Source organism: Leucoraja erinacea, chromosome 3 (assembly GCF_028641065.1).
Source record: "Leucoraja erinacea ecotype New England chromosome 3, Leri_hhj_1, whole genome shotgun sequence".
Lineage (NCBI taxonomy): Eukaryota > Metazoa > Chordata > Chondrichthyes > Rajiformes > Rajidae > Leucoraja > Leucoraja erinaceus.
Genome location: NC_073379.1, coordinates 29,272,885 through 29,283,773, shown reverse-complemented (window position 1 = coordinate 29,283,773; position 10,889 = coordinate 29,272,885). Strand labels below are relative to the sequence as shown.

The 10,889-nt window shown below is 46.6% G+C and overlaps 1 pseudogene; it reads right to left on the bottom strand.

The window, feature by feature from the left end:
* Nucleotides 1–5,594: 5,594 nt before the first annotated feature.
* LOC129695943 (U2 spliceosomal RNA) lies at nucleotides 5,595–5,700 on the bottom strand (annotated as a pseudogene).
* Nucleotides 5,701–10,889: the final 5,189 nt, after the last annotated feature.

Below are 10,889 nucleotides of genomic sequence, written 5' to 3'. Positions count from 1 at the left end.
CTCATTCTTTAGGGAACAGGTGTTCCCCTCTCCAATCAGAGATGAGGCCCTCACTCGTGTCTCCTCGGTACCCCATAGCTCCGTCCTTGCTCCTGCTCCACCTAGTTGCAACAGAGACAGAATCCCCCTCGTCCTTACCATTCACCCAATCAACTGTCCCATACAACACATAACCCTCCGACATTTTCACCACCTCCGAGATCCCACCTCCAGTCACATCTTCCCATCTTCACCCCTTTCCGCCTTCCACAGAGACCGTTCACTCTACAACTCCCAGGTTAACTCATCCCTTCTCACCCAAACCACCTCCTCCCCAGGTACTTTCCCCTGCAACCGCAGGAGATGTAACACCCGTCCCTGTACCTCCTCCCTCGAGTCTGTCCACGGACCCCGACAGTCTTTTCAGGTGAGGCAGAAGTTCACTTGCACCTCCTCCAACCTCATCTACTGTATCTGTGTTCCAAGATGTGGACTATTATATGTTGGAGAGACCAAACGTAGACTGGGCGATCGTTTTGCTGAACACCTTCACTCAGTCCACCTGGATCTACCTGATCTCCCCTTTGCTTAACACTTTAATTCTCCTTCCCATTCCCATGCTGACCTTTCTGTCCCAGGCCTCTTCCATTGTCAGATTGAGGCTAAACACAAATTGGAGGAGCAGCATTAATATTTCGCTTGAGCAGCTTGTGGGTGGTATGAATTTTGATTTCTCTAACTTCAAGTAACCCCGGCATTTTCTCTCTCTCTCAGTCCCTCCCCCATCCAGTCGCGCCGGCTTCTCGTTTTCACCCTACAAACAGCCAACAATGGCCTGTTTCCTTTATCATCGTTACTTCTTTGCATATCTTTCTTTCAGAATCAGGATCAGAATCACACTTTATTCGCCAAGTATGTTTTGCAACATAGGAGGAATTTCATTGGCCAGGTCAGTCATACAATTAAAAACAACAGATCACTCAAAAACAGATTTTAACATGAACATCCACCACAGTGACTCCCACACATTCCTCAGTGTGGCGAAATAAAGTTCAAGTCCTTCCTTTTGTTCTCCCTCGGTCGTGGGCCTCGAGCCCCCGTTGACGGGACGATCTTGGCTCCCGAGCCGGCAGCGTTCGGGCCCTCCACGTCGAGGCGATCAGCTCCTGCATCAGGGGGATGTCAGCTGGACGATAGAACCTCGCGTTGGTGCTGGTCGAACCTTCTGCGTCGTTGGAGCTCCCGACTCGGCCTCACCCGAGACTGCGAGCCCTTGGGAGCGATCCCAGGCAAGGGATCAGCTCCGATGTTAAGTCCGCGCCCTGTGGTGGGGCTCACGGCAGTCCGAGGTGGCCTCCAGCTCCATCGATGGTAGGCCGCAGAGACCGGAGAATGTGATCCAAAAATTGATCACATCTCCGGGAAGGTAGGAACTTGAAAAAAGGTTTCCCCCGATCCCCTCCCCCCTCCCCCCTCCCCTCACGTAAAACATACTGAAGAACATTAAAACAAACTTTATAATGCAGTAAAAAATAACAAAAAGAAAGAAAAAACGACAGACTGCCGGCAGGGCTGCCATCTCCCCAGTGCCCCTGGTGGTCTTTTATGATCTCTCTACATCATCATCTATATCTCTCTTGTTTCCCTTATCCTGTGACTTTCAGTCTGAAGAAGTGTATTGATCAGAAACGTCACCCATTCCTCCTCTACTGCCTGTCCCGCTGACTTACTCCAACATTTTGTGTGCATCTTCACTAACATAGCGTGGCTGGAGAAGCAACTACTGGCCCTGAAGACGGGCTGACTCACCTGCCAGACTTCACCCCTTACCCCTCAAAATAGTAAGATTAAACGAGAACTTACCAGTTTGAAGTTTGATCTGTATTTTATGAGGAGTTACGATGAGGGATTTCGTGAAGAACCCCGCTTCCACGCATGCGTGTCATTCTTCAAAGCAGCGGTGTGAGGTCACAGGAACCTATAATGATCTAACATAGTAAGATTATCAAAGAGATACCAGTTTTTGATATGATCATAAGAGGGTGGGAGCGGAGGGCACGAAATCCCTCATCGTAACTCCTCATAAAATACAGATCAAACTTCAAACTGGTAAGTTCTCGTTTAATCTTACTATTTTACTTCGGAGTCACGTGAGTGACTTCGTGAAGATTTCAAAGCCCTGTGACCTCATGCCGTGGAACGAGTCCATGCTTCACAACTGCCTTGGGTATTGGGAGAGAGCATCATTAGTAATTTTAAAACACAATTATACAAAGAGTTGTGTGGTATAACGAAAAAATATATAACATTTTTTTAAATTTGAGAATCATAGCCCTGTAACCTTTCGGGCAAATTATTTTGTTGAACATAAAATGTTTTCTTAATACAATGATGGCTCCAAAAATAACTGGTTTATTATAAAACCTGTGGAAAAACCCTTTTTTGAATGACCATCCTGCCATTCTGAGGATTTGGTCTGTGGGTACCTGTACAATTTTGCTGCGGATGTTGCTGCAGTCCTGGTGGAATGAGAGTTAAAACATTAGTGTCTATTCCTGCCATTTTTAGGACCTATTTAAGCCACCTTGATATAGTTTGAGTCGTGACCCTTTCATGCGGTTTTTTGTAAGAGATAAACAACTCCATACTCTGACCTCAAATGTTCTTAGTATTCTATGTATTGTTAGATGTGTCTTGCTATACACCGTCGTTTGCCATATGGGTGTACCATAAAATCAAACACTTGACCCGAGGAACCCGATCTGTTTTCTTTTATTAAAACCTGTATGACAACACCAGTTTCTCGGTGCGATGATCAGGGAGTCCAGGCTCAGTTTGCTTAATGGCTGGACTTGTTGTGCGGTAAATAACACCATGAGCATAACCATCTTCCTGGTCTGTTACTGAAGTGACAACGCTGTTATGAGCTACAAGCTCCTCAGCATGTTGAGAAACGACACCCACGTCCCAGATTTCGGAGTACCTGGTTTTCTTACCAGGGGTGCGTTCCCACCGCGTGCCGCTCCGTTCCTTGTGATAGGTAATTGGAGAGTGCACTTGTGGCACTATTGATGGCACTGTAGCTCCATCGATTATCATAATGGAGACTTGTTAAAATTCCCATACGGCCAGAATGTTCTTGGCCTTTTGGTCGAGGTTGTTGTCCAAGCAATATATGCCCCATTTCTTGATGAGTCCAAGGTACTGCTTCCGTGTTGACAGTCTTAGTGCAGATGAGATGAGATTCATCGTCCTGTCTGACAGCCCAATGTCGTGTAGTGGGTCTTTTAGACTCTACAAATCAATAAATCCATAGTCTTATGGCATGGATGACTGCCTCCAGTCACTGGATAAATCAATAATTTTTGGCTATGTTCATTAGGGAACATGGTTCTAACACCATCCCCTGTATGACTGAATACCATGATTTAGAAGGTCAGTCGGGTACTCTGAGAATTCCAGATGCCGAGTGTAGTTGAATTATCCCTAGTACCCCATTGATGGGGCCGAACGGGGGAAAACATCACCCTATGGCTTTGTTTACATAACAATGCCAAGCTGGTTTTAGAATTTTAGTAAATAATATTGGGGCTAATGATTGCCCCTTTTGTAAGCTCTATATTGCCAAAGTTCCTCTTTTGAGTCAATGCCTGCCATATAGAAAAAACCCAGCTGACACCAAGTCTTTATCAATAATAAGAGTATCCATCTTAAAATGAATATCTAGAACAAATGTGTTTAGGGTTAAAATCAAATGATAATCCTGCAACCCTACTCTATTTTATTTAATAAATATGTTTGATACAATTCTAATGTTCCATGAAAAGTATGCTCAATCACACCTTTCGTGTACAATTTTTTGTAGCACCATGTGGGTTTTAGATTGTTTGGTTTATGTAAGGACAAAATGCCCTTCTGGTGTATGTTGTACTGTGGTTATTGGGATGAGTAAATCCTATCAGATAACCCTGAATACTGCTGAGATATATGAATCTGTAGTGATTATATACCATACATAACTGTAGTGTTGCAACTTCCCCTACCATCGTAGGTCCCTATTTTAACAGAATAAACCCCACCCACCTACCTCCATGGTTACCGGTGGTTGAGTTATTTCCTTGGTTTTTTGAAAAAGAGGTTCTGGTTTGATATTTCTTGTTCGGGGTTGTGTGGGAGGTTGAGGCTTCCGCATCTTCCAGGGTGGCCGCCCTGGCCATACCCTAAAAAAGGATCCTGCGGGTTATATTGATTTCTGGCACTGCCACTGGTATGAGCCACATTTTTTTTTTTCTTTTTTTTTTTTTTTTTTTTTTTATGGCCTTGCCTGTGGCTGGTATCATGCCCCAAAATAGGCCCTTGCGCTGGCCTTGATGAGCCCCAGTGTCTTGGCTTTGTCCACACACGGTTCTTTGTTTGCAAATGGTAGCATTTTGGGGTCCTAGTGCTGGCTGAATGGCCGCCTTCCACGTGTAGTTCAGGTCATATTGCATATTACTAAACAAAGCTAGTGCGTCTTGATGGTCTTTGGTTACCTACGTTTAGTCCAGGGTGCGGGTGTATGCTATGATGCCTTCCGTGAATCCCTTTAAGGTTCTCTGGATCTTGAGGTCCTGGTTCCTGATGTTCGTCCCCATATGCTGCCAAATGCATTGGTTTACACTGGGCACCTGTAATGCCTCACCGTTGCCAGGTGGCAGATGTCTGGCCAGTGTCTGTAAATTTTTCTTGTTGGCGTTTGTGGCCAGACATATAGTAATACTATTGCCATCCTGGATCCAAGTCTACCCATGTTTGACTTGGCTAAAGTAATCAGCCACCATGTCCAGCAGAGTCCCTGCTGTGTTAGGATCATGGGACGCTGTATTACCAGGCTCTGGCCCATCAGGGTCCTGCCTACTCTTTTTTATAGAGTTAGAGATCTCTAGGGTCCCGCACGGGGTACCCATGTGGGGCTTAACTGCTGCCCACTTGTCTTTTGTTCTGCGGACCCCTCTTGCAAGTCAACCCAGAACTGACCCACAGTGCTCCCCTCTGATGGGGTAGAAGCATTGTGCAGCCCTCAAAGAGGTACCGCTGTGGTTTTATCACGTTGGAGCAAGGCTCCATACACCGCTTCTTCCACTCCAGCCCTCTCGGCGCTGGTTGCCGGCGGTATTATGCAAAGTCGGACCCTCTGAGTCCACTACCTTGTTTTATTTGTGTCTAGCCTTACCGCTCGGCCGCATGGATCTGGCCGGTGCGGGCCCGACATCGGGCACAGCTGATCCCACTACAGATGATCCAAGTGCCGCTGGCTGCTGCTGGCTGCCCGCTGTTCCACGGTCCTCCTTCTCCAGTTTTGTCCTTCCTTCCGTGGAGTGGATATGGCCGGTGTGGAGGATAACTGGCACAGCTGCTTCCATCTATTCCTTTAACCCGGCTCCAACGCTCTCAGCACTCCTGGCTGCTCCTTTATCTTAGACCCCTGGGACCGACCCCCATACTGACGGTACTGGTCCCTTGCGGTCGTTGCAGCCGGTCAACCCCACTCTAATGCCCTCAATTCTGGACACTCCTACTTATATGGTCCTTAGATAAGGGACATATAAGACATTCAAACTGATGATAACAGCTACTATAGTTTTTATTTAATATATGGTCCCTAGATAAGGGACGAATCAGATATTAAACTGATAAGAACAGATACTACACTTGATCTTAGCCAAAAGGCCCAGAAGTGATTATTGTAACTAAAAACCCCGCTGGGACCGACCCTGGTACTCACATACTGGTCCCTTGTAGTAGATTGCAGCCAGTCAACTGCAAAGTCCTTTGCTGCCGAGAAATGAATTTTCTCACCGTGCTGGAGCGAAGTTGGGCACCGGTGTTTTCCCTCTCCGGGAATCGATGTGCCCATGCTGCTCCTGCCGTTGCCAGCTCCTGCCGCTGCCAGCGCTCCTGCCGCTGCCAGTGCTCCTGCCGTTGTCAGTGACCCTGCCGCTGCCAGTGCTCCTGCCGCTGCTGCCGCTGCCGCTGCCGACTGCCGTTACTGCTCTCCTGCCGGCTGCCTGCACTCCGCGGTTCTCCCGCCGGCATTCTGCAGCTTACATGGACCCAGTCCATGTCTGCACCTAAAGGTAAGTGGAAGGAAACGCAGAGTCTCCTACCTGCGGTTCCCGACTTTTATTCTCCCGCTGGTGAACGTTGTTCCCTGCGTGTCGGGTTCGAGCCGCTCGGACCGACCCCGGTGTTCACGGGCCTGGTCCTTCGCGGCAGTTCCTGTACCTATGAATCCCCTGGACCAACCCCGGTGCTTACCTTTTGAAGAAGGTTTTCAGCCTGGACGTCCAGTTCCTACTCCATAGTGCCGCTGCACTCGCTGAGCGTTTCCAGCCCTGCTGTGTACCCCAGGTACTTACAGCGCTGGTCCCTGCTCTCTGTCCCGCAGCCTTCGCGCTGGCCACTAGCGACTGTTCCAAGCCAGTCTCGCTTGAGACTGGCATACGGGACCTCTTTGCTTTGCTTCCCGCCCGGCCGAGAAGTGAATTTTGCCGGTGCGGGAGCAAAGTCGGGCACAGGTTGTTCCCCTCCAGGAAAACTCGTGCTGTTGCTGCTGCCGGCTGCTCGCCCTCCACTGGTCTCCCCGCCAGCTTTCCGCAGCCTCCTAAAAGGTAAGTAGAAAAAAGGAACGCAGAGTCTCTTACCTGCTGTTCCCGACTTTCAAATTCTCCCGCTGGGGAACGCCGTTCCCCCCTGTGTGACTCGTTGCAATGCGTGTAGCGATATGACACGCATGCGTGGAAGCGGGGTTCTTCACGAAGTCACTCACGTGACTCCGAAGTAAAATCTCCAGCAAACTGGGAGAAATGTTTCTTCCAGCCTTTTGAAGGTGATTTTTTAAAAATAATTTCCTAAAACATCTCAACACCAATATATATTGTAATCATTGTTGTCCGGCACAGAAACTGGCTCTCTGGTCCACCACAACCATACCAACCTTTCTGCCCACCTACACCAACTCCATTCTCCTGCACTCTGTCCATATGCTTCTCTGCCTTGCCTAGCTAACTGATTCCACCTCTTCATTCAGCAGTACATTTCAGATACCAACCACTCTCTGTTAAAAAAACCTTTGATTTTAAACATGCTTTTCTGTTTTTTATATCTGTGCCTCTCATCATTTTAAGCACTTGTATTGTCACCCCTCGGACTCCTCCTCTCCAAGGAAAACCCAACCCATCCATCCAATACCTCACCCTAACTAAAATCCCCATATGCCAGTAACATTCTGGTGAATCTCGACTGCACTCTTTCCAGCACAATTACACACCTGTAGTTGTGCACCAACTCCATCGACTGTGTACAATACTCCAAGTGCAGCCTGACCAATGTTCTGTAAATTCGCACGCAGTGTCCCAACATTTACATCCTATCCCAAGACCAATGAATGTCATCTGCCTTCTTCACCATTTAATCTACCTATTTTGCCACACTCAGGAAACTATGTTGAACCCCAAGGTCTCTCTGTATATCAATATTCCTTAGTGCCTTACTCTACCCAACCCTTACTTGACTTCTCAAAATTCATCACCTTGCACTTGTCGGGATTAAATTCCATCTGCCAATGCTCCACTTAACTTTCTGTCTGATCTATATCTTTAGATAACCTTTGCGAACCAAAACAACATCAAAAATGGACAGTATATACAGGGCATGAGCGCATTTTGACTTGCCATTTCGTTGTTCTTCCTTTTTGCTGTTTTCCTTCCTTCCTTGCTTTTTCCCCTTATCCCTAACTTGTTTCTCCCATCATCTTGATCAGAGGGATTCAGTTTAAACAGTGTTTTACATTTACTTCAAGGGCGGAATATGAGAATGAATGGCAGAACAGCAAACTTCAGAGCAAAGCTCAATGTTTATTCACCACCCATTTATTCACTTTCTGATGAATCAAAGCTCTAAAAATCTCTTTAAACATTGCCTCTTTAATCAAATCATAGCACTCACAATGAAATAAGTGCTGGGTGAGTTCAAACAGCTCATAAAAATCTTGCTGCCTGAATAGCGTACAGTATCTGAACTGGGTGAACCATACAAAGTAGCAATGAGATCAAATGACGCTCTCCACATTATAACTGTTCATTTATCATTATTTGCTACTATGTTGATCCCAAGACCCCCTGGACAATGAAAGAAGATCATAAATCATCACCTAACAATGAAATCTATGCAGGACAGGAAAAGCACATAATCATTTTAGAGGTACTGAATATGGAATTAAAAGCAATCATTATAATAAGAATTTCCTAAGCAATAGTTACACATGTTGACCAACTTCAAAGAGAGTTTAATAAACTATTAAGAAAGATAATTGTGTGGAAGGCTACATTTGGATCACTGCATTTGCTTCAACTGAGTGCCCTTCACCCAGCAGGAAGAATGATCCAGCTGAATGGTTTGTTTGCTGGACTGAAAAGGGTGTCCACTATTTTCCTGTCAAGTATTGCTTTACACAGGGAGCAGCTCCTTTTAGTGCATAAAGGGCCGCACCGCTGGGAAAGTACGTCTACACTGTAACAACATTGGGAACCACACAAGGAAAATTGCCAGTCCACAAAGAAAGTAGACAACTTGAATCATGCTAAATGTTCCCGTCAATCTGCCCTCACTCCTCAGCTAAGGGTGGCATGCTGGCACAGTGGTTGAGCTGCTGCCTTATAGCACTTGCGAAGCCAGAGACTCAGGTTCGATCCTGACTATGGGTGCTGTTTGTACGTTCTCCCTGTCATCACGTGGGATTCCTCCGAGACCTTTGGCTTCCTCCCACACTCCAAAGACGTACGGGTTGGTAGGTTAATTGGCTTGGGTTCGTATACATGGTATTGGTGTAAATTGTCCCTAGTACGTGTAGGATAGTGCTAATGTGTGGCGATCGCTAGTCTGCGCGGACTTGGTGGGCCGAAAGGCCTGTATCCGCATTGTATCTCTAAACTAAACTCAACTAAAAGTGATAAAGGGCTTAACGGTTCTATCAAGCAATGCTAGCTCATTAGTTTGTGTTTCACTGGGGCCTCTCAGGTTCTGTTCTCATCTTGCCATTGGTTCAAAAATGGACAAGAGGTAGATTGTACATCCGCAGTAAGAGTGACTATCCTGACACCAAGTCAGGGTTGAAGCCAATTCTGGAGCTTTGGAAAAAAGTTAAGTTAATGAGGATGAAGAGACTTCACCTTGATGGAGTCATTGCTAGTACAAAGGTAGATGATACCTTTGAATGGGGGAGATTGATCTCTGCTCCAGGACACTGCAGCAGGAATCCTCATGGGCAGTTCTAAAGATCCTGCTAAAATGTTAAAATTATCACTGTCCTTGAATTATGTTGGCATTCTCCCAATCTCCAGCAATGACTGGTGGAGGTCCCAACCTAACATCATAAGTGGCTGAAATTGTCTATTTCTACTGCTTCAATGGAGTTTCCTCAGCAAGTAATTGTTGGAGAATCCACAGAACAGCACACCAAAAAATAAACCAAATGAAATTTGTAGAAAACAAAAGCCAATAAACTCCCAATGCTAAAAATCTGAAGTAAAAGCAGAAAATGCTGTAAACATTCAGCATGGTAGAGGGGATGTGGTGGGTCTACCATAGTAAACAACATCCTTAACCACATCTCATCTATATCCTACATCTCTGTCTCATCCCTTCTTCTGCAAATTGCAAAGATTATATGTTGAATGCGGAGGCTAGTGGGGTGAAAGGAGAAGAATGCAGTTCTTGCACGAACAGCTTTCTTCTCATTTCACCCCACTACTCTCCGCAATCAACATATTACCCTTTTCAATAGTTGCCCGCTCCACCACAATATTGCCCTCCCCATCTCTTTCAGCATTTCAAAGGGATCGCTCCCTTTGTGAATCCTAATGGGCCTGTCCCACTTAGGCGATTTTTCAGGCGACTGTCTAGTTACCGGCAGTCGCCTGAAGAACCGGCAACTGTCAGAGTGGAACACACACACACGCATCACTTTCTCCACCAGCCCGTTATGTAGGCGGGGGACAGGGCAAGAAGGGGGAGCGCTGTTTGATAGAAATTCACACTGTGCAAAGCCAAGATGATACAGACACACACGGTGAACAAGAAGGTTGGCGCTGTAATTAAGACAGTGAAAGCACAGTATACGGTTAGTCCTATAAAAGAGGGGGAGGGGAGAGGGGGAAAAGAGGGAGAAGGGGGGTTAAAAGAGTGTAGTCAACTTTTAAGAAACCACAGATACACGGCTGTGAAGCTTGGCAGACATTTAACATTACCGGTCGGTTATCATTGGTTCTGAAAACTACTGCTTACGTTTTTTTTCCCAATGAGCCAATGAAATTCACCGGTCAGCACCGGCTACAACCTACAAGAACCAACCACAACCTTTGACATCCAGGCAACCCACTAGGACCTCCTGGTGACCCACCTTTGGCACGAGAATTCTCGCTACTCTCCATGGCAGCTTCATTCTGGTCGCCGCTAATTTTTCAACATGACGACCATAACGAGGCCGTGACTAGTTCCCAGAATGCAGGAACTCCTCACGTCCATGAAGGCGACCCCCCGACAACCACTCGCGAACATCTGGTGACCATGTGGCGACTGCATCGTCTCTTGCAGTCGCCTAAGTGGGACAGGCACATTAGTCTGCTCTTCCTTCTCCATCTGCCACTCTTCACCTAGTGATACACATCCATGTAATCGCGGGGTGCAGCACATGTCCATTCAACCCTCCCCCCCCCTCCTTTCCATTATCCAGAAAACCAAACTTTTTCCAGCAGAAGAAGTAATTTACGCATATTCTCCAATTAGTGTATTACATTCTGGGCTCATGGTGTGGGCTGCCTACACTGGGGAAACATCCGCCAAAGTGACCTAAGTTACAATTGCCTGCCACT